At 41.5% G+C, this 12062-nt stretch overlaps 1 pseudogene; it reads right to left on the reverse strand.

Annotated features, from left to right (window-relative positions):
- Positions 1-12062, reverse strand: part of LOC149192496 (110 kDa U5 small nuclear ribonucleoprotein component CLO-like) — a 118866-nt pseudogene that overhangs the window by 55832 nt on the left and 50972 nt on the right.

The raw sequence follows: 12062 nt of genomic DNA on the forward strand, positions 1-12062 counted from the left end.
GATTAGGATGGGTTTTCTATGTTAAGAAGTTGGAAAGGAGCAATTTCAGGTTGTTCGGTATGAAGCTTGATGCCTCACTGGGTCTCTCGGTTCTAAGCTGGAACCCTCACTCGCTGAGTTAGCTCGACCAAGAACAATTTTCAGGTCTATGTATGTTTTCTAAAAAGCAGCAGATGGGTTCCCTACAGGGTTGGCATATTTCACATCAACTCAACGAAGAAGAAACTAGGATTCATTATAGAAAGCAACTCCAAACCAACTATTCTTATTTCATTCATCTACAGCTCAACTATGCATTGTTAATAACCGATTCTATTCACATTCCATTCTTGAAAACCTTGGATGTGGATAGGTTGTTGTAACAGGGATGGGCTCGAAGAACTAGTCAACCTTTAACATGTACAGGACGGGAATAGGTTGGAGGAATGGGAAGAGCGGCTTTGGTTCATCATAAACTCAACTATCTATCTTGCAACAATCTGAGCTTTGGAGTAGCTTGACTTTTTATACGATGCATTCTCGCCACTCTAAACCAAGTGAAATGATCTTTACCCACTTGGATTAGTATTTCTAGTAGAAGGAGATAGAAAGAAAACTCTCACTCCCTGTATCATAAATCTTTTACCCGACCATTCACTCGTGAATTTCTCATCTTTCTCCCGACCATCATCAGGGGGATTTCACCACTTAGATTGGTTTTTCTTTTCGAAGATTAATACTTTATGATATATAGGTTAAGCTTGGTATTCTCTTTTAGGAACAATAATATATAGACAGTAGGAATAAAAGTTTATAGTTTGAAGCTATTAGGAAGAGTAGGAAAGGTAACAAGAGAGATATATATAGATATTTTAAGTAAGAATAGAAATAAGAATTGGTTAGTTGGAGTAATATTTTATTTTGAGTATTAATAATATAAGTTGTAGAAATCAGAGAGGTGCTGGAAGGCCGCTCGACCGTAAGGAACTTGAGTTGCTCGACCATAAGGGAGAGGGAGAGGTGGATAAAACAAAAGAAGATAACTTACCACCTGCACTTAAGACTAATGAAGAAGGGAATCACCTTTTGATGGAAGAGACTATAATTCAGCAACAATCTGAAAAAGATGGATGCTCATGACCAAAAGTAGGAGAAATAAGGGGGCACTGAGGGAACCCATAAGGATTGGAGTTGGATGCATAATCAGCTAGCAAGGTAGCTCTTTTCTCTCATCAAGATAGAACAAGTAAACACAAAACCTGAAAGCTCCATTCTTCTTCCTAACAAGAGAAACCAAGGTGGGAAAGACAGGAGCAAGGCCCACATTGACAAGGGTAAAGGCACCTAAGGCAAGATGTCGATGATTCTCGTTCATTCTCGGACTTCAGGCCCACCTCATTATCAAAGTTAATATCCACTTCCCTATTGGAGTTATTTACTACTTTTACCCTAATTCTGGCTACCTTCCCTCTCGCTAATCATACCGGCCCTTCTATATGAATGAAGAGAACCAACCTTCCTTCTATCCTTCCTTCTATACAAGCGAAGAGAACCAGCCTTCCTTTGGGATCAAAGAACTCACTGGCAAGAGATAGAATGAATAGAGAATAAGCTCCCCTCTCACGCTCTTCCTCGACCACACTTAGTCAAACTTCCTTGACCACTCATGAGATTTCCTTACCAAGATCAAAGAATCTAAGAAATCAACTTGGAATTTCAAGAATGAATGAAAGAATAGTCTTTCTTTCCTGCCTCATGAACAACTGCCATCGAGAGTTGCCATCGAGAGTGATAGTGAGGGGCGAGAAACAAACCACTCGACCAAAGGAAGAGGAGACTTGCCTTCCTTTATTCTTTCTCTTGCCAACCGTGTTCCCACCTTTCTTCCACTCTTATTCCTACTCTTATGCTCTATTAAGGGGCTTGCCTTGCTTATTAGGTTACTGACTAGTCCTACCTAGCTTATCGGGTTATCGGTTAGTCCTACCTTCTCATCGGGTGAAAGGCCAAGGAAAGGGGTTGCATCGATAGAAGGGCCATCAAGTAACCCGAATAAGGTCAAGGAGATAGTTTTGAGTTATCGGGTTTGAGGTGAAGAACTAGAGCCTCGCATGAAAGGAACTTATTTATATGTCGAACCTCATATGGAGGATCCGATCAAGCTTCCTCTCCTTCTTTATGAGTCACTATCTCCATCTCCACTTTTGACTACGCGGAGACTTAGTCAAGGAAAGGAACTGACTGCATTCATAGAGAAAGAGATAGAATGAATATGGATTTTCATAGCCCTGAGCAAGCAATCCATTTCACCCCATTTTTTCTATTTTCTTTTTCACCGACTCACTCTTTTGGTATTTCAAAATAAATGTAATCAGAGGATTAGTTATTTCCATCCTCTATCTATTGCTTGCTGACTATCTCTTTGGCTTGCCTGACTTGATTACTTGCCTGACTATATCTTTGGTGCTTAGCGGTCAGTGCTAGTGAGCATTGTAATCTAGTCATCGACCTAGTCCATAGATGAGTTGGACCTAATGCTTTAAAAGAATTAACTTACTAGATGTAACCCTGCTGGCCCTAACGTAGGGTGTCATTATGCATTGATGCTAATACATAAGAATTTCCCAGAGAAAGAAAAGCATTCTCCTGAAGTTTTTGGGTAACCCACCCTATCAATCTATGACCTCTTCTATCAATCTATAACCTCTTATATCAATCTGCTTGCCTTTTGATAGCTTTAGTTTTAGCATTCGCATTTGAGCATTCACATTTGTGGGCATTAACAACCCTTTCAAAGAATTGACTTAATGTACCTGCCTAGCCTGGCTAACCCAGATGAGCTTTTGCAAATGATCTTTTATGCATAAAATAGCCTAAAGATGAGCTAAACCAACGTAATCTCCCACTGGTTGTCCTTCCCAACTGGTTCTACATGAAAGCACCTACATTAAGTCATAACATGAATTCATAAGGAAAAAATTAAGTAATAACATGAAGTCGGAAAGCCCCTCTATAGGCACTCTCTATAGGAACATATTATAGGCACAAGTGAATAAATAGAAGTGTTCAAGGGTGAGAAGTGTGCGAGGCATTAGTGTGGGTTAGTGTCCTAGGGTGAGAAGTGTCTGAAGTGCTTAAGCCCCTCCGAGAGTACTTGAAGAATGTAAGTCAAAACCTTGTTTTTATCCCATGACCACAACTATTCCTAGTGTAGTAAAAGCTAATGATTTGGGTCAATATTGTAGGAATTTACAGGGTAAGTTCCTCAGAAAGAATACCAAGAGGACACCGCTCACAACCAGATCTCAAATCAATACACCAGTATTTTTGACGTGGTTAAAACCCTCAGAGTGCAAGGAGGGAAACAGTCCACGGCCTGTCCCAACGTGGGTACAGACAATTTATTAATCAAAGAATGAAAATTTACATAAGCTTCTCTCATGCACAGATTTCCTGAACAATGACCCTCCATGCGCTTTAAATAGAACTCATGGAACAATCGGGTGTCAAGCCACGGATCAAGTGTCGGTAATACCGAGGTGAGAGTGAACCGTCGGATCACTACATATCGTGACCGTCGGATTGTAAGTTACAAAATGTACAACGGTAAAGAAACACACTTTACCTAACTCTAACCTAACTCTATACTAGACCAAGTTGAACTTAACTATATCCTATGTGTCGGAATATCCTAACATCCCCCCTTAAGAACAACTTGGGATAGGATTGAAGGATTTACAAATATGACACAATAGGAGAAGGAAGGAGGCACTAGAGCCTATCCCCCCTTAGTGACAACTTCCTGAACTCCAAGCATATATCGAAGTTTAGTGAACTTCGCCTCTGTGAGAGCCTTTGTGAAGATGTCTGCAACCTGATCATCTGTTGGACAATATTGCACTTCAAGAACATGGTCATGAATGAGCTTTCTGATGAAGTGCATGTGTAGTTCAATGTGTTTGCTGCGCTGATGCTGGACTGGATCTTTGCATAGCTGAATGGCACTTTGATTATCACACCAAAGTGTGGTTGGATGCTGCTGCTCAAAGCCAAACTCTGATAGGATCTGACGAAGCCACAAGGCTTCCTTACTAGCTTCCACGGCACCACGATACTCTCCTTCTGCTGATGAAAGAGAAATGGCAGCCTGTTTCTTACAAGCCCATGTAATAGGTCCTGAACCAAGAGTGAAGACATAACCGGCAGTAGACTTCCGATCATCAAGGTCACCAGCCCAATCAGAATCAGTGAAACCAACTAACAGAGGAGCTGCTTTGGCACTGTAATGAATCCCAAACTGTACTGTACCTCGAACATAACGAAGTATTCTTTTAGCTGCTTTCCAATGACTTTCACGGGGGTTTTGCATAAAACGAGCAACAAGGCCAACAGCAAAGGAAAGATCAGGACGAGTATGGGTTAAATACAAGAGTTTTCCGACAAGTTGACGGTATAAGGTAGCATCAACTTCAGGAGAAGTACAAGAGACTGAAAGTTTGACTCCAGACTGAAAGGGAGAAGTGGCTGGCTTACAGTCTTCCATGTGAAAATGACGAAGAATATCACAAGCATACTTGGACTGGGAAAGGAAAATACCCTCTTGGGATTGCAAGACTTGAAGACCGAGAAAATAGTGTAAGTGTCCTAAGTCTGTCATTTCAAATTTCTTTTTAAGGCTGGACTTCACATGGTTTATAAGGTTGGGATCACTACCAGTAAGAATAAGATCATCAACATAAAGAACAAGGATGATGAGAGATTTGCCCACTTTCTTGGTGTAGACAGTATTGTCAGAATGACACCTAGAAAAGCCAGATTCTAAAAGAAAGCTATCCATTTTGGCATACCAAGCTCGAGGAGCTTGCTTGAGGCCATAAAGGGATTTCTTAAGTCGAAAAACGAGGCTGGAGTCTGTTTGTATGAAGCCAATGGGTTGTTCCATATAGATTTCTTCCTGCAAGTCACCATGCAAGAAGGCAGATTTAACATCCATTTGATGGACTTCCCATTTTAAAGAGGCAGCAAGGGAAAGAACAAGGCGGATAGAGTTCATTTTGGCAACTGGAGAGAAGGTTTCAGTGTAGTCAATGCCTTCAACCTGTGAAAAGCCCTTAGCAACTAGACGAGCTTTATGTTTATCAACTTTCCCATCTGGTCCATACTTGGTTCTGTAAACCCATTTGCATCTAACAAGTTTGCGTCCCTTTGGTAGAGGAACAAGATCCCATGTATCATTTGTCATCAATGAATGATATTCTTCATTCATAGCTGTTTCCCAATGTGGATGGCCTGAAGCTTCTGCAAAAGTGTCAGGATCATGATTTACTGGAGCTTGAGCCAGTAAAGAAGAGGCTCTTTCAAACTGAGAACGTGTACGTCGCTGATCTGTAGGATCACCGGCAAGATCACCTGCTGCATCCCGAGTAGCACGGACCCATCTTGGAAGTTGAGGATCCTGAGAAGGTGGGGAAGGATTATCATCCTCGCTTTCATCATCAGAAGAAGAAATGTTTTCAAAGATAGAAGAGATAGGAAGAGGTGGCACATCCGCCGGACTAGGCTCGCAGGCCGATTTATTTTCATCAAATTTTACATCTCTTCTAATGATAACATTTTTGGACTTAAATGGAATAAGTCTATAGCCTTTTACATCTTCAGAATATCCAACAAAAGTACATTTCTCACTCTTAGGTTCTAAGGCTTTATGCTTTTCATCTGGAATATGGGCCCATGCTTCACTTCCAAACACACGAAAGTGACTTACATCTGGTTTAATGGAACTCCAGGCTTCTTCTGGAGTGATATTCTCTAGAACCTTAGTAGGAGTGCGATTGATTATATAATTTGCACAATTAATTGCTTCGGCCCAAAAACTAAGACTGAGTCCTTTAGATTGCAGCATACAATTAGCCATTTCCTTTAAGGTGCGATTTTTCCTTTCAGCTACACCATTTTGTTGTGGAGTGTATGGAACAGTATGTTGCATTTGAATTCCATTTTCGGTGCAAAAGTTGATGAATGCATTTTTAACATATTCTCCACCATTATCAGTTCTTAGCTTAAGAATTTGATGTCCAGATTGTTTTTCAACGAATGCTTTGAAGGCCAAAAAGGTGGTAAATACTTCGCTCTTGAGTTTTAAGAAGTATACCCAAGTGCGTCTGGAGAAATCATCAATGAAAGTTAAGAAGTACTTGCAGCCAGAGAATGAAGCAACAGGAAGAGGACCACATAAATCACTGTGCACAAGCTGTAAAGGGGCTGAGGCTTGCCAAGAGGCACGTTTGTCAAAATTGTCCCGATGATGTTTTCCGAGTACACATCCGGAACAAACACCATCTTTGCAAGATACCATAGGAAGACCTGTCACCATGTTTTCTTTACATAGATGCTGAAGGGAGCGATAGTTTAAGTGACCATACCGCTCATGCCAAAGTTTGCTCACTTCATCATTATGAGCAACAAATACTGAGGGAAGATGGGATGACCCAAAGTTGTGAAACTTATACAACCTTTTGGAATCATCAGCAAGACCAGTAGCTAGAATCTGTTTAGGATCTTTTAGATCCTTGATTACAACATCATGAGGTGAAAATTCAACAATTTTACCTTCACCTGAATGAGTTATCTGATAGACAGATAGAAGGTTGCAGGATAAGTTTGGAACACATAATACATCATTGAACTGACCATTGTCTAGATGAACAGTTCCAGTCCCTACAACATTAAGAGATCTATCATCACCAACATATATATTTTTGGTGTTACAATCATTTAAAGAAGAAAACATGGCTTGGTTTTTGGCCATGTGACAAGAGGCTCCAGAATCAATGAGCCACTCATGAGAATGAGAAGAAGAAGAAGATACATTTAATGCATAACCAGACTGAGATGATTGACGATGACATGCAGAAAATGCCGTTCCGGAAGTTGAAGTTGAAGTAGGCTCCAGATGGATGTTATGTTTCTTCATTGCGGCTTCCAAGGCTTCCATCTTCTTAAAGCATTTAGATTCTAAGTGGCCATCTCGATTACAAAAGTTACAATGTCTGTCAGTCTTCTTCCATTTGTTTTTATTGGTCTTGTCATATTGCTGAAATGATCTTTCATCTTGAGGCTGAGTTGGTTTAGGACCATTCCTTTGAGGATAAGACTTCTTAGGATTCTTTGAATTTGGTTGCTGCTGGGCGGCTAACGCTTTCGAGGAAGAGTTTCCAAGATTAAGAAGACCAAGGTGTAAGAGTTTTTCTTGTTCTCTTATTAAGGAATCACAAAAGGAGTCAAAGGAAGGGGGCTTGTAGTCTTTGCCTTGACAAATGAAAGCTTCCCTGGTAGAATGGAAAGTGGAAACAAATACAGAGTAGGCTGGTCCCAACTTAGTAAGGATGGAATAAATAAGGTTACCATCTTCTTTCTTAACTTTAACACCTTCCAAGAGATATCTAAGGGTCTTGAATTTGGACAAGAAATCTTCAATGCAAGAAAAATTATTAGGATCCAAAGTAAGCAACTCATTCTCAAGTTGATGGGCTCTAATTTCATTTTTAATCCCAAAAACTTTAGCAAGTTTTTCTAATGCTTCATGAGGAGTTTCAATTTCTGCAATGTGGAATCTAAGATCAGGAGAAACAGACATTCCTATCAAACCACGTGCTTGATCTTGTCGATTTTCCCATTTTTTGGCCTTGTCTTCATCTTTGGGTTTCTTCTCTTGGTTTGTGGCTATTCTGAAGAGACCTTTACTTCTAAGTAAATCTCCCATGTAGGCTACCCATTGGAAGTAGTTAGTGCTGTCAAGAATGACTTGGCATGGACTTTCCATTTTTTGAAAAACAACTGAAGCTGAAGATGCTGAAAGTAAGTGGTCCAATGGATAGATCTCGAAAAAATAGGCGGTTTTAAAAAAAACGGCTCTGAAAAAGGCTTCCGGATGAAGAAGTTATGGCTTTTTGAAAAAAAAATTGTTGACGTTGCCGGCAAAGTGCGCGAATGTGCGGGAATGAAAAAAATCCGCCCCCACAAAATGGAGACTTGAACCCAAGACCTCTACTCTCTTAAAAGGTCTTTGAACCAATTGATCTATACAAAATATTTGAGAGAGAGAGAGAGAGAGAGAGAGAGAGAGAGGGGGGGGGGGCCTCGATTTGCGTGCTTGCCTTGGGAAGACTCTTTTCCCCTACAAAACACAAAACACAAAACCCAACACGAATATCCAAAGAAAAACGAACCTTACGGCTCGAAGTTAGCTTTAGCCAAAGAACTAGAAATTTTAAAAAATAATCTCAAAGTTAGCTTTTAGCCGAAAAACTAAATATTTTTCTCAATGTTTCTGATTTTCCGAGATCACACTAAGGTGCAGGGAAAAGAGCATACGCATGAGAAAAATCCTTTCTTTCTGTTTCTGATTTGCCCAGATCACACAGAGTCGTAGGGCAAAGAGCATACGCAGAAATGAAAGGTATAGATCCGGGAAAAAAAGGCTAAATAAACCGAAACCGAAATAAGCAGAGAGAGAATGACAGTAAACTGCAAAAAAAAAACACTGTATACCTCCCGATCTGAAAAATGACGCAGCTAGGGCTACCGGAAACCTTTTCGCGTGAAACGAAAGGGGTTCCTCACTGAAACAGATGCTCCGAACGCAACAGAGCAGTCCTCTCGGCCCGAAAGCAGTCAGAAACAGCAGATCTAGGAAACGACAGCCGCATGCAGTTCTACTGGCTTCAGATTTGGATCACCAACGGACGCGGCCCTCAAATAGCTCTGATACCATGTAGGAATTTACAGGGTAAGTTCCTCAGAAAGAATACCAAGAGGACACCGCTCACAACCAGATCTCAAATCAATACACCAGTATTTTTGACGTGGTTAAAACCCTCAGAGTGCAAGGAGGGAAACAGTCCACGGCCTGTCCCAACGTGGGTACAGACAATTTATTAATCAAAGAATGAAAATTTACATAAGCTTCTCTCATGCACGGATTTCCCGAACAATGACCCTCCATGCGCTTTAAATAGAACTCATGGACCAATCGGGTGTCAAGCCACGGATCAAGTGTCGGTAATACCGAGGTGAGAGTGAACCGTCGGATCACTACATATCGTGACCGTCGGATTGTAAGTTACAAAATGTACAACGGTAAAGAAACACACTTTACCTAACTCTAACCTAACTCTATACTAGACCAAGTTGAACTTAACTATATCCTATGTGTCGGAATATCCTAACAAATATTGCAAATAAAATAGGGAAGAACTCATTGGTGGTGTTGTTGTAGAGTCTATTGTATGGTCTTGTCATTCCTGACTGTGTAATGAATGCATGGATTGTCTATGTTTGATGAGTTATTGGTTGCGGCTCATAAGGCTTTGAGGTTATAAAATGAAGCACTTATCTCCCTCATTTAGTCCTGTGGTGTCTTTCCATAATATGGTAGGTTGTTTGAGTAATTGACTATAATAAATCCGTAAAAATCATCCCATCTTTTTTTGTCCCCTCGGTAAATTGTTCCTATCAACACTTTTGTGTGTGTAGAGGGAGTGCTTCATTGGATGGCATAACTCAACTACTGGTAAAGTAGTAAAGTGAGACTCTGGTCTAAAATAGAACTTCAGTCCACCATTTCGGTCTGGTTCGACATCCTAGCACCTTCACCAGTGGGAGTTATCCTATCAGATCATATGTGTGGGTAGCAGGGGTGTCTAATATAATTCACTGGGTGGGCATGTTGGCAAGGTTGATGCTCTGTGTCCCTCTGTCAAGGTTAGGTTCTTGCAGAGCCAATGAAATTCCTCTCCTTATCAACCGAGTCATGCTTACACATCCTCTCCTTATCAGTTGATTCATGCTTACACATCCTCTTCTTATCAGTCGAATCATGCTTACGCATACTCTCCTTATTAGACGAGCGATTTTCATTCATTTCACTTATTGGGTGACCCCTCTCAAATAAGTAACTAAAAATCTTGCTTCACATCCTTTCCCTCCCTAAAGCAAGTAGGATAACCTCCTTCATTCATTTCCATTCAATAGGACTGACTCTCCCTAGTCGCAGTATTCTCGCCATTGTCCCTACCCACATATAGCCACCTACGGTCGATGGTGGGCTGCGTGTTGCTCCCGTGCGTGCAACTGCAACAATGATGTGATGCTCCTACGATACTACGAGGAGATGGGTCATGCATGCATTCGAGCAAGAGCCTTTTTCATTCTTCCTTCCAATCAATATAGGGCCGCCTTTCAATAGGAATAGATAGAGAAACAGCCCGAAATAAAGGCGAGAGAGTGTCACCGAGATAAATGAGCGAATGGTTTATATATTGCTTATACCGCTTCGCACTATTTTGTCTCTTCTCTCTCACTCATTCCCTCCCCCGGTGCTCATTCATCTCGCTCATAAATAAAGTAAGTTATTGTTCGATCCGCAAAAAACTAACTAACTAACTGTTATGTAGGAATCTATTTCACCACAATATTCGTTCTTTTGGGGTTAATGTTCTCAATGGTGGATTGGTCATTCGCTATCCTTTTGGTTCTGAGAGGACTCCCTGGAGGGAGAGTTGTAAAACCTGCGATTGCTGCTGGATAACCTCCTTTTACTTTATAAGTAATAGACCCTTTCACCCTCCTATTCGTTCGCCAAATCTTGTTCGGTTCCATCCAAGCTCGGGTTTGTCTGAATATTCGCGGATAAAGAATCAGTGGTTCACCGGCCACTACATCTGCGGATCCCGCCAAATCATTCAACCTGGCGGCTGCTCGCTCTTTGATCGGTGATTCACAAGCCACTGGATCTATAGATAATCTCTCCGAAATCTTCAACCCGGCTGCTCGCTCTTTGATCGGTGATTCACCGGCCACTTTCACATCCGTGGATCCCACCTTATTCAAGGCGGCTGCTCGCTCTTTGATCGGTGATTCACAAGCCACTACATCCGGGGATCCCACCTTATTCTCAAACCTGGCGGCGTTGATTGGCACTCTTGTAAGCTCATCCTGCATCCACCAGGAAATTTTTCACCTTGAGCATAAAATTGGGGATTGCAAAGCGTTTCCACATGATAGGGGAGAATTGGGATTAGATCTTGGAAATAATTGACTCAAATAGATACTCATCATAAGCTAGCTTCTTTCTTTCTCCTTCCCCCCTCCCTATTAATTGATTGATCAGAAGAAGAATCTTCGGGTAGCCAACCATTGTATTTAAATAGGTAGGGAAAACCAATTGGTTGGATTTCTTTCCGAATGAATCGATCGAGAAAGCTCGAAAGAGCATGGGGGAGCTCAGGAGGGATCGGATGTTCTCAGTTTCAAGTGCTCGCTGATTGAGATTCACGATGATGCTCCTCGAAATGAATGATTGGTATTCAAATGCATGGGGGATGGATGAAAGAGCATGTTGCTGGCTGGCATAAGCAATAAATAAGTGCCTTTCATTCATAAGCAATAAGTGCTCGCCTTTCAATAGACCGAACCCGCCCGGTAAGGCCGGCGCAGGACCAGCGCAGGACCAAACAAATAAGGCGCAGGACCTTACTGGCTGGGTTGACCCAGGACCTTAACCTTTAAGGCCCAGAATCAAATTGGGGGGCCTTACTCTTCAAGTAGGTTCGCCTATAACGTTACAGGACCTTGCCTTATGTTTAGAAGTATACACCGAACGCCTTTTCTTGATGGGCTCAAGTAGTGGTGGATTAGTGTTATGGAGTGGGCGTCTTTTGGGGTATCGGGTTATGGAGGCACTTACTTATCTCCTTGGCTTGACCCTGGCTAGTGACCGAAATGATATGGGTTAATACGTTATATATGAGTTAGCGTGCCCGGGAAATAAGTGGGCGCAAGACAGATATCTTTGTCTATTCCACTTCTATTTCTTCCCCTCAAATATGATTCCGCCCATCTTTCTTTCCCTCAATCGCAGAGCTTACAAGGCAGCATATATTATATATGTAATTATGCAACGACTTTACTTAATACAGTGGGTTCAATAGTAGCGGAGTAGATTTATGGAGTTATGGCTTGCTTGTACTATTTTAGCCCACTATATTACGTTAGGTGACTTTTCCATCATGACCCCGGTTGGC

Source organism: Pinus tabuliformis, chromosome 2_2 (genome assembly GCF_031772625.1).
Source record: "Pinus tabuliformis cultivar Carrire ecotype Pingquan chromosome 2_2, CPIR1, whole genome shotgun sequence".
NCBI lineage: Eukaryota > Viridiplantae > Streptophyta > Pinopsida > Pinales > Pinaceae > Pinus > Pinus tabuliformis.